The sequence below is a fragment of the Podarcis erhardii genome (genome assembly GCF_964252035.2).
Source record: "Podarcis erhardii genome assembly, chromosome: 3".
Taxonomy (NCBI): domain Eukaryota; kingdom Metazoa; phylum Chordata; class Lepidosauria; order Squamata; family Lacertidae; genus Podarcis; species Podarcis erhardii.
The window spans coordinates 89,825,977-89,844,023 of NC_138507.1; the positions used below are offsets into that span (position 1 = coordinate 89,825,977).

At 44.0% G+C, this 18,047-nt stretch overlaps 1 protein-coding gene and 1 long non-coding RNA gene across 2 annotated transcripts in view; one reads left to right on the top strand and one right to left on the bottom strand.

Annotated features, from left to right (window-relative positions):
- Nucleotides 1–208: 208 nt before the first annotated feature.
- The window catches only part of PCARE (photoreceptor cilium actin regulator), a gene marked incomplete at its 5' end in the record, with an annotated part of 409,145 nt that continues 391,306 nt past the window's right edge, over nt 209–18,047 (bottom strand). Inside the window, one exon of the transcript XR_014154408.1 lies at nt 209–391. The remainder of the gene's footprint in view (nt 392–18,047) is intronic.
- Nucleotides 10,858–16,674, top strand: LOC309337613. The gene is made up of 3 exons (XR_014154438.1): nt 10,858–11,092; nt 14,255–14,471; nt 16,616–16,674. It is a non-coding gene; the product is annotated as an uncharacterized lncRNA (long non-coding RNA).

Sequence of the window (18,047 nt, forward strand, 5' to 3'; positions counted from 1 at the left end):
CCACTCTGCCCAGAAGCAGCAGCAGCAGCAGTCCTTTATAGAGCCCATCAGGCCCCACCCTGGGCCAGGTGATGAGTGGCAGGACTGGGGCCCTCAGGCACTGAGCAGGGGAGTCCTTGTTCGGTCCCAGCTCCTGCCCACCTAGCAGTTTGAAAGCACTCTTAAGTGCAAGTAGATAAATAGGTACCACTTTATAGCGGGAAGGTAAACGGTGTTTCTGTGTGCTGCGCTGGTGCAGGCTCGCCAGAGCAGCTTTGTCACACTGGCCACGTGACCCGGAAGTGTCTCCGGACAGCGCTGGCCCCCGGCCTCTTAAGCGAGATGGGCGCGCAACCCCAGAGTCGGACACGACTGGCCCGTACAAGCAGGGGTACCTTTACCTTTACCTAATCTGCTCTAGGAAGGCCTCATCCATGCTGCCACCCCCCATGTTTACTTTTTATGCCTCAGTCCTTATCAGAATACGCAGCAATCCATGCAGCCTGGCTTATCAGTGACAATTCTAGACCAGGAGGCAGATCTGGATCTTCTGATAGATCTTTGTGTGCAAATTGTCAAGAATTTACGACTCCCAATTGTTTAACAACAGCAGCAATACAATGACTCACCCTAAATTATAGTGCTGAGATGAAGTTAGCTTGGGGTAATCAGCAATGGATTTTTGTGTGTGGAAGTAACATGAGATCAGTTCAGTGATGATACTTGAAACGAATCCCTGGGATAAGAATGATTTAATCCTAAATTAATGTATTTTGCATCAGGCTGCAGGTGATGGATCTCAGGGTACTAATAAAAACACAAGACAAAATAAATCCTGCAAGTCTGAAGTCTGCTCTCCTGTATTCTAAACTAATTAAGTGAGCTGTGTTTTTTTTTTACTTTGTACTTTGTTTAATTTCTCTCTGTGTCATCTTACTCATTGAAATAAAACTTGATTTGGAATTTGGAATATTGCAGTTTGGCTGATTACTTCAGACCACCCTTCACTTTAACTCTCCTAAACTGGGCAGCTTTGGTAACATGCTCCAAGATTGAGGGAAACGGGAGATGAAAGGACTGCCAGACTCTTCCTCCCAGAAGCTCCTTTTAAGGATCTGCTGCAAGTTTCCTATTTCACAGGAAAGAACCCAAGGGCTGTGCAATCTCCCAGCAAATGAGTTTATATGCAGGGTGCTGACACAACTACCAAAGGGTAGGGAAGTGTGAATCTGTCAATTTCCAGTTCTCTCAGCATCTAATTTCCTCAGAATTTCCATGTCAGTTTGGAAAGGTTTTTTTTTAACCTCGTGAAAATTAGTGCACATTATTGCACATATTAATGCAAAGCTCTCCCAATAATCACTATTGCAAATTTCCCCAGTGTACACATTTTGTTTTGCAAATCCTGTTTCCCTTAATGTTTGTCCCCATCATATACTTCCCCTGACAGTTGTCCCCAACTTGATATCAAGAAGAACGCTAAGCTAGACCAACTGTGTTTGTTTGTGCAGGGATTGTTTTCTATGGAGGTAATTTGATCCTATAAGCTTCCATCTTCAGCCTGAAATGGTAGAAGATGGAAGTTTCAGCATTCTGGCTTTTGAGCCTGGAAAGCCTTGGAGACCACCAGGACAGGGCGAGGACTGGGAGGATCCCACTGAACACCATAGTTTCAATGCACAAGCCCAAGATACTGACCTAGGCAGACTGATCCAATGCATCATTACTTAGAAATAATGCTCATTGTACTCAATGAGCCTTACTCCCAAGTTAAGACTGCACAGGGGTGCAGTGTTAGGCTAGCTTGTCCTTTAACCCCTTCTGTTCTGAATGGAACATGGCGGAACCAAGATATGGGGATGAGGGACTACGATATCCTTGATAGTGTGGGAAAGGCAACTGCAATTCCACTTGTAGCTTACAGCAGATCAAGGAGCATATGCAAATGTTCTGCAAATTTGTGACGTGGCCCTTTAGGTACCTATTAATGCCCTTACTTTCAGAGTACTTTGCTTTGATTGCTGTGATTGGCTGTGCTAAGTACCCCAGCACACAATGGACTTTGAGAGCTTTTACTGGATGGAGGAAACCATCTATCAATGGACTCCAAAAACAACCTCCATAACTGTCCATTTCATGCATGTGATTAAAATCTTGATTTAGTGGTAAACACGTTCTCAGAATAAAATAAATAAATCATTTTCCTATTACTGTTCCATTATCTGAACATCTGCTATAGATAATTTGTGGTTAGTTAAACTGATTGTGGACTTTGCATGCACCACACTCGCTTGTGCATGCACAGCCGCAGGCCCATGTGAATGTAAACAGGATTCCCATTGGTCCAAACTTCTGAGTATCCCAATGTTCCCCAAGGCTGTTTGACAAAGTGAATTTATACCAAGCACATTTAAATTTAGACACACGCTCACGTCCAGTTGATTTCAGCAGGGCCAATGCCCCGTGCTGAGATGCACAGGCTAAAGGGCTTTGCTGAGCCCTGGCTGAAATGTTTTGCTGAATGAGGCCCCACACAAATGTCAGGCAACTTGCAAGCTTAACACCCCTAGGGGACGAAGGCCTTCCCATCTTTTTATAGATCGAACGAGGGGAGAAGGGGATGTGCCGCCATCCTCATTCCTGACTGCAGATCGAAGTTTGAATGCAGACCGCCACAGTCAACGATCCATTGCTACCTTGTGGAAAATTAATCATTCTCGGCAATGTAGTTCAAGCAGGAAAAAGTGTGTGGTGTGTTTGTGTGTATATATGTATGCTCCTGTGTGCCATGCATGATGTTACATCTGGTTGACCATCCGTGACCTGACAGCACAGTGTCAAGCTGTCATTGTGAGTCATGTCAGATTAGCAACAGGCTCTCAACAATTATCCAGCCATGTGAGCGATTCCAGCCCAACTCCCATCACTACAGAAATGTGAATGTTACACTAAGATGAGATCAAATGCCAAGCCAACACTGATTTTAATGTCCCACACCAGTTATGACTAGAACAAGACCGGGGGGGGGGCGGGGGGGGGAGATATCACCGAGGGTGTTTCCAGGGCAGAGAGAAAGGGCATACTGCATTTCTTGAGCCCATCAGGGGAGGACTTCAGGACAAAGCCCAGGGCCCCACTCAGCAGAATGAGCATGAAGGTCCTCACAATTTATTCTTTTCGAAGTAAATGAAGTAACACACATTACTATCCCAAGAACTTCCTCCCTGTAAGAACATTACAACCAGAGTCTAAGATTATCTAAGTGTACCGCTGCATATATATGATCTATGATAGTTCACCAGACTAGGTTGCAGCCTCAGACCACAAAGCCGCTGGTTGAAAATCATAATTCTCTGAATGATGAGACACAAGGGGGAAAAACCCCCAAAGAGACTGAACTCCATAGAAACAATATAAACACAAGGCAAGATTTGCCCTCATTTGTTGGGGTGGGGCAGGGCTTTCCTCATGGCTACAAGCTTATGTACTAGGCAGAGGGGAATGAATCAACCCTGATTAGTATTATTATTTCCCTTTCTCTTTGATACCTATTATTTATTTCTCCCCTCCCATCCTACCAGCAAGCACAATCCCTTGCAAACCAGCCTTCCATGGGTCCGGCCACATAAATTTAGCGCAGGGTGTACCACAAGCAGACAGGAAGGTGGAATAAAGGTCCAGCTCAACAAGAGATACCTGCAGAGCAGATCATCTCTGGGCGGCTCAGCAAGAAAGGCAAGCTCCGGGCAGAAGGCAAAGATCCTCAGAGGTATATTCAGTCTGCCTTGTCAGGAATCACTCATGAGGTGGAGCCACTTTTGTGATGAAGGAATGGCCAACCTAACTCCTGAAAGACCGTTGACAGCAGGTATAGCACAATGGCTGCCCTTTGGCACATTTACCAAGGCACAATCACTCAATGCTTCTCTCTGGAACCAGCCCACAAAGTGAAGGGTAAAATAGTGCCTCCAACCTCATACGCACAGAGTTGGCCCAGGAAAACACCTCTGACAGATTCAGAGCTGGCCCCGTGGAGGGAGGAGATGGTTCAGCTGGAACGGGATCAGGATGTGTCTTCTTTGTTGTCTGCCTCCCTTGATTGTCTGAGATCCTTCTTAGAAGGACAATGCATAGCTAAATGATGGGATTCAGTGTGGGGATGGCCAACAACTCGGTTGGCTTTATAAAGGAAGATTAGACAAATTCCTGGAGGATCAGACTATCAGTGGCTTCTACACCATAGTAGGCAGTAGACCTCTGAATGGCAGTGGCTGGGGATCACAGGAGGGAGGAATGCTCTCTGTCAGAAAAGAATGCTGGACTAGATGGGCTCTTCTCAGGCTCTTACATTAACCTTGAATATATCTAGTTGTAGGGATGAGAGACACCAATCTTCATGTTATATATATACTGCATAGCAGGGCTGGAAGTTAAGTCTAGCTGAATAGAAGGCAACTTGTACATAAATATGTATGTATAGAAACAAACAAACAAATCCAGATCTTTGTGGCTTGTTAATGTACTCTGTTAATGGCGTTTTTAAAATATGAAGTTGATTGCTTTTTTAAAAAACTGAGTGTGAATTTTGGGGAAAGTGGTATGAAAATGATTTCATAGAAGAAATAACAAGTTACTATTTTCCTGTAAAGTTTGGACTCTGCAAATCCCAGCACTCAGCTGATGGTTGGCGCTTGCAAAGCGTTGAGCAGATAGGGGGCTTTGCAGATGCCCACAATCAGCTGATTGGTGTTTTCTGCAATTCCTCTTTCAGCCCACTCATGTCTTTACCAGCCATGGTGTCAGACATATGATCCCAGGTGTAGGGCAGGTGGGCCTGGCTTGGCCGAAATGGTCTTGTGGGCCAAATACAGAGGCCTGGCCACCCATGGGTTAGGCCCATGGGTCAGAGATTTCCCAGTGCTGGTGTGGACCCCTCTTCGGGCAAAGGGGAGAAAAAGGGCTGGGCAGTATCAGCCACTGTGATTGCCAGGCAGACTTGGGTTGGTGTAAATTTGAGGAGCCATCGGCCTTTGCCTGGGCAAGAGAGCAGTGCATGCTGTTGGTTACTTGGACTCCAGGTTTCAGCTTAGACCATCAACTTCAGGTTCCTAAGCTTAGTGGTGAGCTGGAAGACGAAGCCTAAATTGGGGGGTACCTTAAAGATCTGGATTTGGGGCTGCTGCTGTCCACTGTCCTAGCCCAATACTGATTATTTCCACACAAGCATCATGCAGTCAGGGGGGATCTTAAAAAAAAAGTAAAAAAAAAAAGTGACCATGAATGATAAATGAGCCCCCGCCTAAAAAACCAAACCAAACCCTGGCTGTGTTAAAGCTTGTTAAGAACGCTTATTCTTTCTGTTTTGAGAGTTGCTATTTGACTTCAGCAGGGAGCGTGATTTGGAAATTAAACACAGCAATGCAGCAATTATCTGGTGACCTCTAGTGGAAACAAGCTGTCTTTCAAAGATGCAAAAATTGTTAGAAACTCTGCAGGCCTTTTCAAGAAAACAACCAATTGGGGTAGTTCCACTATTTTGTGAGAGGAATTCAGGTGCATACCAGAAATTTGGGTTTGTGCAATTAAAGAGCTCTGTCACCCCAGTAGAACACATAAAGTGGATTAAATATCTAAGCTGTGTACAGCAAATATAAAATTGCACTAAAGAAAAATATAAAATCAGAAATGTCACAGAGAATTGGCCAATCACAGAAAATGCATCTAACCAGAAAGGGCTGTCAACACAATGAATAACAATAATAATACATCATCACAATCACCACCACCATCATCACAATCACCACCATAAGATGATGATGATGATGATGATGATTATATCTTGCACACAAGTGAGCTGCATCTTTGAGGTCACGTAATTTTGCTCCTTCTTGTCAGAGAGAAAACAGTAGCTGATTTCCTAAGCAACCCTGCACAAGATTACTCCCACATAAGTATACTCCTATCTACACGTTTATGCCAAAATAAGACTGCCCAGGATTTCATCTATGGTTGCTTTTGCTTAAGTGATACCTCAAGGAGCACAACACACATCCCTGCCTCCCTCAAAAACAGGTTGGTTTAGATTACTATGATTAAGTCCCATTGAAATAAGAATAATTTATTTCGTTTATGAATTGCTTCCTATGAGGCGTCCCGAGGCAATTTACAGTTAAACTGATGGAGGAAATTGGTTGAGAATCAACCCATCCAAGTGTTCTCGGGATCAGAGTCACTTGCTAGGAGCTGGGTCACAATGATTTCTATGCAGTTGCAGAGGCGGAAGTATATTAAGGGCTCCTCCACACAAGCAGTTTATTCAGTATTCACCCTTCTTTTCTTTTCTTCTTCTATTAATAACGAATGCAAATATAAAAAGTAATAAGGGTATAGAACCATGAGTAACACGGGTCATGATACAAAGGATCCAAGGAAAACTGGGCAAGAATGGGATTATTCATCGATGATATAGTAGCATACAGCTGGTGTATTAAATCTGTCTATAAGCAAGACTGAAACACAAAGATAGAACTCAATAGGAAGGGGAAATCATAAATAAGTAGAGAGATAAGTTACATGTGATTCCAAACAACATCTAGGGGCTTTGGTACATATGTGTGTGTTTTTTTTATCATGAGACATATAAGTAATAAATGGCCACCAAATAGCTGCAGAGTCTTCCAGGTTGGCCATGCCTCATTGTACTTTCAAATTAATTCAATGTTCATCCTGATTTGCTTGCACGAAGTGCATGTGTTGGCAAATCTATGGCTGGTCTTTATTGAGCATTCATTCTGATTGTGTGTTGCTGCTTCCCTCACACCCTCCAACATTTCTCTGATGAAAATAGGGATGTCCCATTCCGTAGTGAACATTTTACTATTTATACCCCACACATCTTACTGGGTTGCCCCAGCCACTCTGGGCAGCATCCAACATATATTAAAACACATAAAAAACCTCCCTATACAGGGCTGCCTTTAGATGGCTCAGGAGTCGATTCGAATCCCTGCGACGGGGTGAGCTCCTGTTGCTCGGTCCCTGCTCCTGCCAACCTAGCAGTTCGAAAGCACGTCAAAGTGCAAGTAGACGTTTACTTCCGGCGGGAAGGCAAACGGCGTTTTTATACGCTGCTCTGGTTTGCCAGAAGTGGCTTAGTCATGCTGGCCACATGACCTGGAAGCTGTACGCCAGCTCCCTCGGCCAGTAAAGCGAGATGAGCGCCGCAGCCCCAGAGTCATCTGCGACTGGACCTAATGGTCAGGGGTCCCTTTACCTTTACCAAACCCTGCAACATTTATCTGGTGAAAATAGGGACATTCTTTTACTCTGCAAGCTTGGAAAATCTTTACCATTGTTCTGCCTCCCACTCCACCCAGCTCTCCACTCCAGAAAACATAGGTGTTTGCAATCAGATAGATGCAATGTGTGAGATTCAACTTGGTGCGCATAGGCCCCGAGGTGAATAATATATAATACAGTGGTACCTCGGGATACAGACGCTTCAGGTTACATATGCTTCAGGTTACACACTCCGCTAACCCAGAAATAGTACCTTGGGTTAAGAACTTTGCTTCAGGATGAGAACAGAAATGATGCGGCGGTGGCACGGTGGCAGCGGGAGGCCCCATTAGCTAAAGTGGTACTTCAGGTTAAGAACGGACCTCTGGAACGAATTAAGTTCTTAACCAGAGGTACCACTGTAATAATAAAACTTGTTGGAGGTGCATAGAATTCTGTCATTGTGTCCAGCAGATGGCAGTAAAGTTCTTATGATTTCACTTCTGTTCGGTTACTGGAGGATATTTTCCTTCGCAGTTAAAATAAAAATAAGCCAGATAGAAATTAGTTTCTAGAGTGAAGATATTAAGGACGGAGCTACCATTTTTACATTTAGCTGCCACAGATCTACGGGGGAGAAAACGTTACTGGACTAAATCGGCCTTTGGCGTGATCCAGCAAGGCTCCTCTTGTACTGCCAGCCAGGACAAGGGCCTGTCTATGTTTTTATTTTCCAGTTGTTTTTCGTTTCCACGGGAGCTCCGCTTAAGCCAAGAGTGAGGTGGTGTAAAAAATAAATCCAAAATAAATAACTTGAGCCATGGAGACACAAACAGGGCCTCGACTTGACCTATCTACCATGACAACCTAAGCTTAGCAAAGCACGCAGAACCTTCCAGATCTGCTCTCTTTTATGTGTCCTGAACTGTTGTTGTTGTTGTTAAAAAATTTATACTGTCCTTCATCTGAGGATCACAGAGCCGTTTACAATATAAAAGCACAAAAATACATACCATAATAACAAACAAAAGCAATACCAACGCAGTTTAAAAGGCCATGGGTTGTTTAATTAGCCAAAGGCCAAAGAGAAAAGGAATGTTTTTGCCTGGCGCAGTTCAGCTTCATTGGAGTTCTAATGTTATAAGAACGAGGGAGAAAAATACTTTTCTCTTTCCATGCCATGAATAATTCTATAAACTTCTATCATGTCACTTCTTACATTTCCTCTAAAACAAGAAGTCCCAAATGGTGCAACTTTTCTGCATTGGGAGGAGTTGCTTCATCACGTTAGCCATTCCCACCCACCCCTTTTAAGTTAAACAAAAACCACTGCAGAGGTGGAAAGATGGAAATGGGGAGAGGTTGTGATGTGGAATGAACCACAAACAGTATTCCTGCATGGTGGGGACTAAGAGATGTATAGCAAAAGTGGGGAAGGGCCATAAACTCAGAGGGCTGAGAGAGAACACTGTCTGTAAAACCCTGGAGAACGGCTGCCAGTCAGGGTAGAAAAAATATTGCACTCTTGGATTCATAGAATTCTAGAGTTGGAAGGGACCCTGAGGATCATCTAGTCCAACCCCCTGGAATGCAGGAATATGTAGCTGTCCCATACAGGGATTGAACCTGCAACCTTGGTGTTATCAGCACCACACCCTAACCAGCTGAGCTATCAAGATGGACCCAAGAGTCTGAGTCAGTTTAAGGCAGCTTCCTAGGTTCCTATTGCTCCTGTGAGCCGTCAAGGCTGGAAGAATATAACCACTCAGTCGTCTCAAGATTTCCCTGTCCTTTCCACATCTTATAATCAACTATCTTGTTTGAATAGCTATTTGGATGTCTTAAAGGTAAAGATAAAGGGACCCCTGACCATTAGGTCCAGTCGTGACCGACTCTGGGGTTGCGGCGCTCATCTCACTTTATTGGCCGAGGGAGCCAGTGTACAGCTTCCGGGTCATATGGCCAGATGACGAAGCTGCTTCTGGTGAACCAGAGCAGCACACGGAAATGCCGTTTACCTTCCTGCCGGAGCAGTACCTATTTATCTACTTGCATTTTGACGTGCTTTCGCACTGCTAGGTTGGCATGAGCAAGGACTGAGCAACGGTAGCTCACCCCGTCGCAGGGATTCGAACCGCCGACCTTCTGATCGGCAAGTCCTAGGCTCTGTGGTTTAACCCACAGTACCACCCACGTCCCTTTTGGGATGTCTTATATGTGTTTAAATTAGGATTTATGGATTTTTCGTATTTTTAATGGGAGCTCGTTGTTGTTTTTCCTCTCCCCCCTCTCACTTTCTTCTTTCGCATTTGCAATTTTCAAAAGGGGTTGTGGTGTAAGGCCTTGGGGCTGTTTAATCCCTTCTTGTACCTGCCATGCTGCTGTACTGTTGTTAAGGGAAAGGAAACTCATATATATATATTTTATGCCACAAGATTGAATTAAGGGATCAAAAGCTTCTAACGTTCACTGGGTTATAGAATCCCATCTGGGTTTATTATATTTAAGCCCCTGAGTGTGTTTACACTGCCTTGATATTTGGTCCCTGGAATTCTAATTTTACAGCAGACCTTTTGCTTTGAAATACTGCTCTGCCCTTCTTTTTCTTGCCACCTAAATTGTGCTGTCTTCTTTTTTTCTTGTAGTAGTTATGGGAAAGGAAATGACAGAACAGTTATTGGGCCATATCCATCATGTTGCTAAAGCCCTTGTCATTTCCTCTTGGCTTCATTTGCCCTCGCCACCTGCATGCTGGGAAGGATACGGATCTCAGGTGGGTGCTGTGAGGAACCTGCTGTTCTAATAGATTGACTGGGAAGGAAATGTTTCCAGCTGGTGGCATAGTCAGTGGGCTGTCTCAGGCATCGCCTGTAAAGGAAGCAAAGGCCTGCCGATGGGAGAAGGTGCTCCTTTAACATGCACAGAGAGAACATCAGGCAACACTTTGGTGTTCCTTCAGGAAGATCTGGAGCCTAGCTGCCCAGTGGGGTTGAGGAGCAGGCCTTTTTAAAGGATCAGAAATATAGAAGCTAAAAGTAAGGAGGGGAGTAGGTAAGGCAACTCTATGATTCTATGATTCTAAGGCAGATCTAGAGCTAGATTCAGGGAAGACTGGCACGGCCAGCCCTACCATTGGACAGAGTGCTTCTTCTCCCCTTTCTCCCCATTCTTTAAGCTTAAAATTGCATTTTTACTTTGCTTATATAAGGCAACTAGGCAGGCCACAAAATATGGTGCTAGTGAGACCCCACCAATCTTTAAGTTGCCCAGGGATACTCGCTTTGGTTTCAGTATGCACATAAACAGCAGTCTGATTGTTGCTTTCTGTTGGCTATATGTCTTTCTATTTTTCCTTTTCCCTCACTGGAGCACTTAAGACCCAAGATTGTATGATGTGCCTATAGAAAACAAATCTGTGTTGTGAATTGTCCTAAGGCACTTCATTTTAAATCCATTTACTCCCCAGCCTGCACTGAAAGCTTTTACTAGCTCCAAAGCAGCACACTGCATGGATAGACCGTATTACCACAGCAGGGGGCAGGGGGAGGTGGGTGGGTCAGGGCGGCGGGATGACCCTCCAGCTTTCCCCTGAGATGTTCTGTATAATCTCCACTTCTGTTGAGCATGTTGGCCCTCCCAATGTCCATCAAGGCAAAACAGACTTGAATCTTCCCATGATGACCCAAAAAGCAATGGTGCAAGAAGACGAAGAAGCTGGGTAAATGACATGGCTCCAGCTTCCTATGCTACACAGCTGAGGCAGTGCATTTCATTGCATCCTTGGGAGAAGAGTTCAGAAGACGGCGAATGACCCATTGGATGGAAATGCTGAAATGTAAGTACCACCTCCACTTCCTCCACCTTCCAGCCACAAGGCTGGCCCCACCATTAGGCAGAGTGTGGAAGCTTGGGTGGGGGAGACACGTCCCCCATCAGTTGTTCCCATCCTCCTAGCAGCAGTGATGCTTGCTTGTTGCTAGCCTGGGCAGGCCAGCTGCCTGTGTTGCCCAGTTATTGTCTTCTTCAATGTTAAGTATTCTTCAATGCTGGGTCTTCAGATGTTGATAGACTACAACTCCCATCATCCATGCCACTGGCTGAGCTGGAAGCTACCTTGAGTCCCATCAGGGCAAAAGGAGGGGTATCAACTTCATCTTCATCTTCTGGTGAGGGATTATGGGAGTTGTAGTCCAATAACATCTGGGCACCCAAGGACGAAGAACACTGTCTGCTACATTGCAGACAGCATTGTTGGGAAAGTAAGTGGACATGCATCTCAGAAGGAATTCTGGGTGTACATTAGGGATGGGGGAGAAATTAAACCAAGTTCACTTTTAAAGGTAAGCTTACCTAATTTGTGCTTACTGGAACAATACAAGAAACAAAACAGTCGTTCTTCAAAATTCGCAGTTCTCTGAATTTTCAGTGCTGTTTTCCAGCCAGATAATGCATTGACTGGGGTAAAGTATGCCTAGAAATGAATATATATTAGTGAAAATGACATGCAAAAATGCATATTCTAGAGCAAATTGCTTTGCAAAAATATGTAGCATTGTGAGTTGGGGATGGGGTTAGGCTGTATGCCTGAGTCCCTTATAATTCCTGAATCCAGCCAGGGCTAAAACCGAATGGAGGATTCAATTGCTAGAATAGCCGGGCCAGCTTCTTGGTAATGGCACCCTAAGCACGGGCCATCAAGGTAACAAAGGACGTGGCTCTGTGCCAGAGGAAAAATGAGTGGGGGGCCCCTCTCTCCAGTGTCTGGACTTTTCTTTAAAAAATTGCAAATGGATGTAGAAGTATGCAGAACTTAAGACTGGGAAAATGAAAAACTGAGGGAAAGTGAAGCTGATAAAGTCACCCATCCCTAGTGCATCTGCAATGCTTTGCTCTTATGATGCACTCTGGTGCTGCTGCTGCATGGAACATTTGTTTGAGTGTGCAGCAAGCAGGCACTGAGCAAGCTCTGGTGAGGTAGTGGAGGATGGAAAGATTTGTGTGTCCTGCCCTGTGCAGGGATGTTGTCTGGTTGTCAGTGCTGAAGTAAGATTCGACTGCCTGTTGTGTTTTGGCTTCTGCGCATTGAATGGGATGGGGGCCCACACACCCCCTATTGCACTTTTCCGCAGGTGTCAAATGCCCTGAGCTAGTCCCTTATTTGTAGATGATCTCAGGGAATATTAAGAGGAACTTTTATGGCAATGCAGCTGTGCCACCAAGTCCTCTGGCTTCTCTGCATTGAGTTAATGTTTTAAAACCTTAACCTAGTGGTTAACTTAGCAGTGGCGCCTACTTAGGTTATGCTTGTGATTAAGAACTCTTGAAACAACCTGATCAACGTAGAAATAATTTTGCAGTTGTGAAGCATTCCTGTAACTTTTTTTTGCAATTGGCTTGCTAGCACATTTTTATTGTTAACATTTATTCTTAATGTCATACTTTTGGTATATTGAATACATATAAGTGTTCACCTTACCACTGTATGATTCTGGGTTATATTAAGACAAGGCAGGCATTGCTGCATCTGAGCCAGTATGCGGTATTAATTAGAATACGGATGCGGGTGGAACTGTAGTCTAAACCACAGAGCCTCTTGGGTTGGCAGTTCGAATCCCTGTGACGGCGTGAGCTCCTGTTGCTCTGTCCCAGCTCCTGCTAACCTAGCAGTTCGAAAGCATACCAGTACAAGTAGATAAATAGGTACCGCTGCGGTGGGAAGGTAAACGGTGTTTCTGTGCGTTCTGGTTTCTGTCACAGTGTTCCACTACCCCAGAAGCAGTTTAGTCATGCTGGCCACATGACCCAGAAAGCTGTCTGTGGACAAATGCCAGCTCACTTGGCCTGAAAGCGAGATGAGTGCCACATCTCCATAGTCGCCTTTGACTGGACTTAACCGTCCAGGAGTCCTTTACCTTTTACCTTTATTAGAGTGTCGGACCAGGACTTGGGAGATTTGGGTTCCAATCCCTGCTCAGCCATAATAATAATAATAATAATAATGAAAAAATTTAAATTTATACCCCACCCATCTGGTAGGGTTTCCCAGCCACTCTGGGTGACTTACAACACATTAAACAATGGTAAAACATTAGACATTAAAAATTTCCCAATACAGGGTTGCCTTCAGATGCCTTCTAAAAGTCAGATAGTTGTTTATTTCCTTGACATCTGATGTGAGGGTGTTCCACAGGGCGGGAGCCACTACTGAGAAGGCCATGAAGCTCACTGGGTGATCAGGGCCAGTTATTGTCTCTCAGCCTCACCTACCTTGAAGGGTTGTTGTGAAAGACGCACCGGGGAGTGGGAAAGCCATTAGCAATATCCTGAGCTCCTTGGTGGAAAGGTGGGATAAATAAAGAGGATGAATAAAATCGAGTAAATAAATAATTCGCATGGCAGAACTATTACTGGTCTCCTTTGGCAAGCACAGCGCTGTTGCTGCTGATAAAACAGGCCCTCCCTTCTGCTTAAGTGCTGTTAAACCCTGCAGGACTGCCATGCAAAGGAGACTTCCTTGCAAGAGCTCACTTCCTTTACCTCATTAAGATAAGCAAGGCAGACTTTTCAAGAGTTCACTTTTATATCTGTGCCTGGGGATTTACAAATCCTGTATAGGGTTTATCTTTCTTTTAACATCTAATGAGATATGCAAATGCAGCTTGGCATCAAACAGCTTGGTACCATTATGAAGAAGTTTTCAAATACAGGTGAGCAGAGCAGTGTAATGAATGCAGCATGTGTGGATTTATGGGATGGGCATATTATGGGATACTGACACACAGAAAAAGGGAATTTGCAAAGCAGTTCCTGCCTGCATTTGAAGGGCAAATTAGTCTCAGTCTCTCTCTCTCTCTCTCTCTCTCTCTCTCTCTCTCTCTCTCTCTTTCTTCTTCTTCTTCTTCTTCTCTCCTCCTCCTCCTTTTAGGATGTAACAATGTGTAAAGTACATTAAGCAGTGGCATTGAAATGTTAATATTTTATCATTTTGCTCCCATAGCCTTCTTTCTCAATGGCGAAAAGGGCAATAAAATTTATGACAGCTGAGTTATCTGCTCACCAAGGTATAAAAAGCAGTCAGAAGACGAGACCGTTTCATGACCACGCATAGGTTGCTGTAAATCAAAACTCACACCTTTCCAGGAGCGTTCATTCATAAAGGAAGGAACGAAGCATGAAGAAGCTGGCATTCTCCCTCCTGTTGGTTTTTGTCTTAGGTAAGGCCCTTATCACCTCCAGACTTGTTCTAGATATGATGCCTTGGTCACCTCCAGACTTGCTATTTTGCAGGAGGGATTCACTCGCATATCATGTTTAGGGGGTCCTCCAGACTGAGGTAGGGTTTTCAGTGGGCAGGTGCATTCTATAAGATCTCTCTCTCTCTCTCTCTCTCTCTCTCTCTCTCTCTCTCTCTCGGCAATCACTTGTGACTGGGTAAGATTGTTTTCCATGAACACAGTCTTAGTGGTGTGTCTGTAAATGACTGTGGAGGCCAATTCTGGATCCACACATCCTTCTATAGTGGGGACAAAGGTTTATGAGCAGGAGTTGATCACAAGGAGGATTTGATGTGATAATAGTGCATTAGCAGTGAATTGATACTAGACTGACCACTCATCATTTTGCTTTGTTCACGCAACATATCTCTTTACCCTGAATCTGACACTTGATATGAATATTTTTAGGACCCAGCTTATTTCTGTGATTGCAAATCGTTTTAAACCATTTTTAACATGGTGGCTTAATTGTTGCAACGCACACTAGGACCTTGGATGAAGGGTGCATAAGTACTACGACTACACTAATTCTGCAATGCTTCTTCAGTGTTACACATTTCTGCTGTCTAGAAGGACACTGTGGTGCTATAGTACAACAAGGGTGGAACAAAAAAGCAAACAAAATTTGGAATGTTTGCAGTGTGAAAAGTTACAGGATTTCAGCAGGGAGTTAAGAGACATGCATTGATTGGAAATGAAGCTGTATGTCTGCTCTGAAACCTTTGCAGGTTCAGACAATACTGAAAGTAGGACTGAGTATCACCCCCCCCATACCATAATGAGCACAAATCATCATGCACAATAAAAAGGATGTCTGGGGCGAGGGGCTATGTTTGTGCAAATAAGGTAGATGACAGTGCTCTGGTAGAACACAATTGTTTTTAAATTTTGGTGGGTTTGCAGTTAGGAAAGTGGTGGGGAACTATCTGCACAACAAGGTGTAGAACAGTGACTGATTGACAGGGGGACATATAACCTCCGTGTAAACAAATCAGGATGAATGGTCAATAAGCAGGTTGTCTGGAGGAACCACTTGTATTGGGACCTCCAATAATCAATTGAAAAAGACAGAACAAAAACCAAAGCCTCTGGAACCAAGAAGATGAATGGCAATTTAGGATCTGTAGACAAGGGCCGTATCAGACATTGGAGGTGCAGGGAAAGAGATCTATGATTAGGATCTCCCACTTCCCTTCTTTCTTGGAACTAATTTGATGTATGCTGTAGCTACTTTGAAGCCTGAGGAAGTGATGCTTTGGGAATAAGGTATTTTACCCTTTCCTCCTTTGTCATTCCTTAACCTAAATCTTACCACTCCCCCCCCCCAAAAAAAATTTCTCTATATCCAAGATGGATGTCTGTGTGTTGTAAGGCGGAAGAGCAGGGACATGTTGCCTGTGACCATGGGGGCAGATTGCTGATAGCTGCTTTCCCCATCAGGAGTTTGAATTACCACTGGATTTGAAGTGTGGATATACTCAAATAAATAGCACCATGCATACCAAATCATCTAAGCAATTTTGCTATTAAAAGTTCAAAATCAGAGTTACCTGACAGAATTATAACGTTTTTCTTTAGACTAGGAATGAGGAATTTACGGTTCTGCAGATTTTGCTGGACTCCACCAGTTCCCATCAGTCCAAGCCAAAGATGATGACTGGGCAGCTGGTTCCCTATCTCTGGGTTAGACAAATTATTCTTTCTAGGTCCAATTTTTACAGCACAACTGTCCTTTTTCCTTCTTCAGATAATAGTTTGCAGTGGAATCCTATGCATGTCCAGTCATACGTTAGCCTCATTAAGTTCAATGGAGCTTACTCCAAGGAAATGATTGAAATCTTAGGGTCGTCTCTACTTGAAATACAGTGAAAAATACGCAGGCTGTTATTTAGCTATATGCACATGTTTACCCTCTCTGTTTGTATCCTGTGATTTACTAGTGTTAAAAATGCCTCTGACATTTGCAAATGAATGCATAAATTCACAAAAATAAGGCAGCCATATGCATCAACAGCCATAGATTGCGGGGGGGGGGGGGGGGGAGCAAGGAAATAAAACAAAACCTATATTTCTTCGTCTTCTAGGTACTGCAGCTCATGTTCTGACACCCAAGAATGATACGAAGGAAGAAATGGAAACTGAGGCAAGTACCTGTTTCTGCATGATGGCAGGAAGAAAGGAGTAATTGATGTTTCTCAGACTTTACGAACTTAGGCTTTCTTAAAACTTAGTTTTCCACTTGAGGCCCAAGCCCAGCAATTGCTCTTGCCTGCAATTCTGTCTTAGGTTATGCATGCAGTCTTAGGTTTGCATGCATAGATGACAGCCCCTCTGTCGAGACCTCTTCAGAGCTACAATACCAAGCCTCAGCTGCTGAAAGGGAATGAGGAAATGTTACAGGATCATCTCCTATCATAGAACTTTATGTTCTAAGAACGTGAAGTTCTACGACATGTTCTACGAGACCCACCCACACCAGGGTCTTAGGGTTGTGTGCTGTCTCTACTTTTCATTGGATACAGATATAGCTATAGTGCAAGGCCTTGACTGGAGGGAGAAGGATCCACCTTGACTCAGAGAAAGATGTTCCAGGGAAGGAGAGGGTCCTCAGAACAGCTGAGGATCCCATTTCACCACGAGACATCATTCCTTGACTCTACATGTCTCCCAATGACCAGGAAGGTCTACCCCACAGTCTAGTGGCTGGAGAGTTTTCAAGGCTTCTTATTTTCTTTCCTCACCACTGAATGGAACCTCAGAGAGACCACACAGCTTTTCTAAAGCACAGCTGGAAAAGACGTGGGTCTTATGGGAGACAGAACTTCCAAATTCAGACTGGAAAGAGAGAGTACCTTTTTAAAATGTGTGTGGAAAGTAACAGCAAATATTTGACTTACAGAGTGTGGGCGGCCATATTGCTGCCTCTTACTTTCCAAAAATGATATTGTATTTCATAATGATGTGGTCTTCTTTTTTTATTTCGGGGAAAGAGAGCTCTCAGAAAGCTCCTCTATAACCATGTCTTGGTTCCTTTTACTGCCTTACCTAGGCAGTAAATTTTGTTTCTAAAATGCTTGTTTCTTCTTTCAGTCTTTGCATTTCTCCTGCAAGACGCTAAGTTCCCCTCACTCATCTTCATCTTCAGGTATCTGTCTTTGAAATACATATTTAGAGCAGAAGAAGACATTCACTGAGTTGAATACGAAATTTGGGAGTTATGCTTACTTTCCCCTCCCAAGTCTTAGACTATATACACAGCATGCAGCCCCCCCCCCCCATTATAAAATCCTAGGAACTGTAGTTTGTTAAGGGTGCTGGGGAGGAACTGTAGTTTGTTAAGGGTGCTATTAGGTAGCTTGTTTGTGTAGTTTGTTGTGTAGTTTGTTAAGGGTGCTATTAGGAATACAGTTACTAGGGTGTTTTTTTGGGGGGGGGGTGTGCTTTAAACGTATGGTGTGTATGGAAGCTTGGACAAACTTTTTAAACTGTTATGCTACAGTCCTTCACACGTGTACC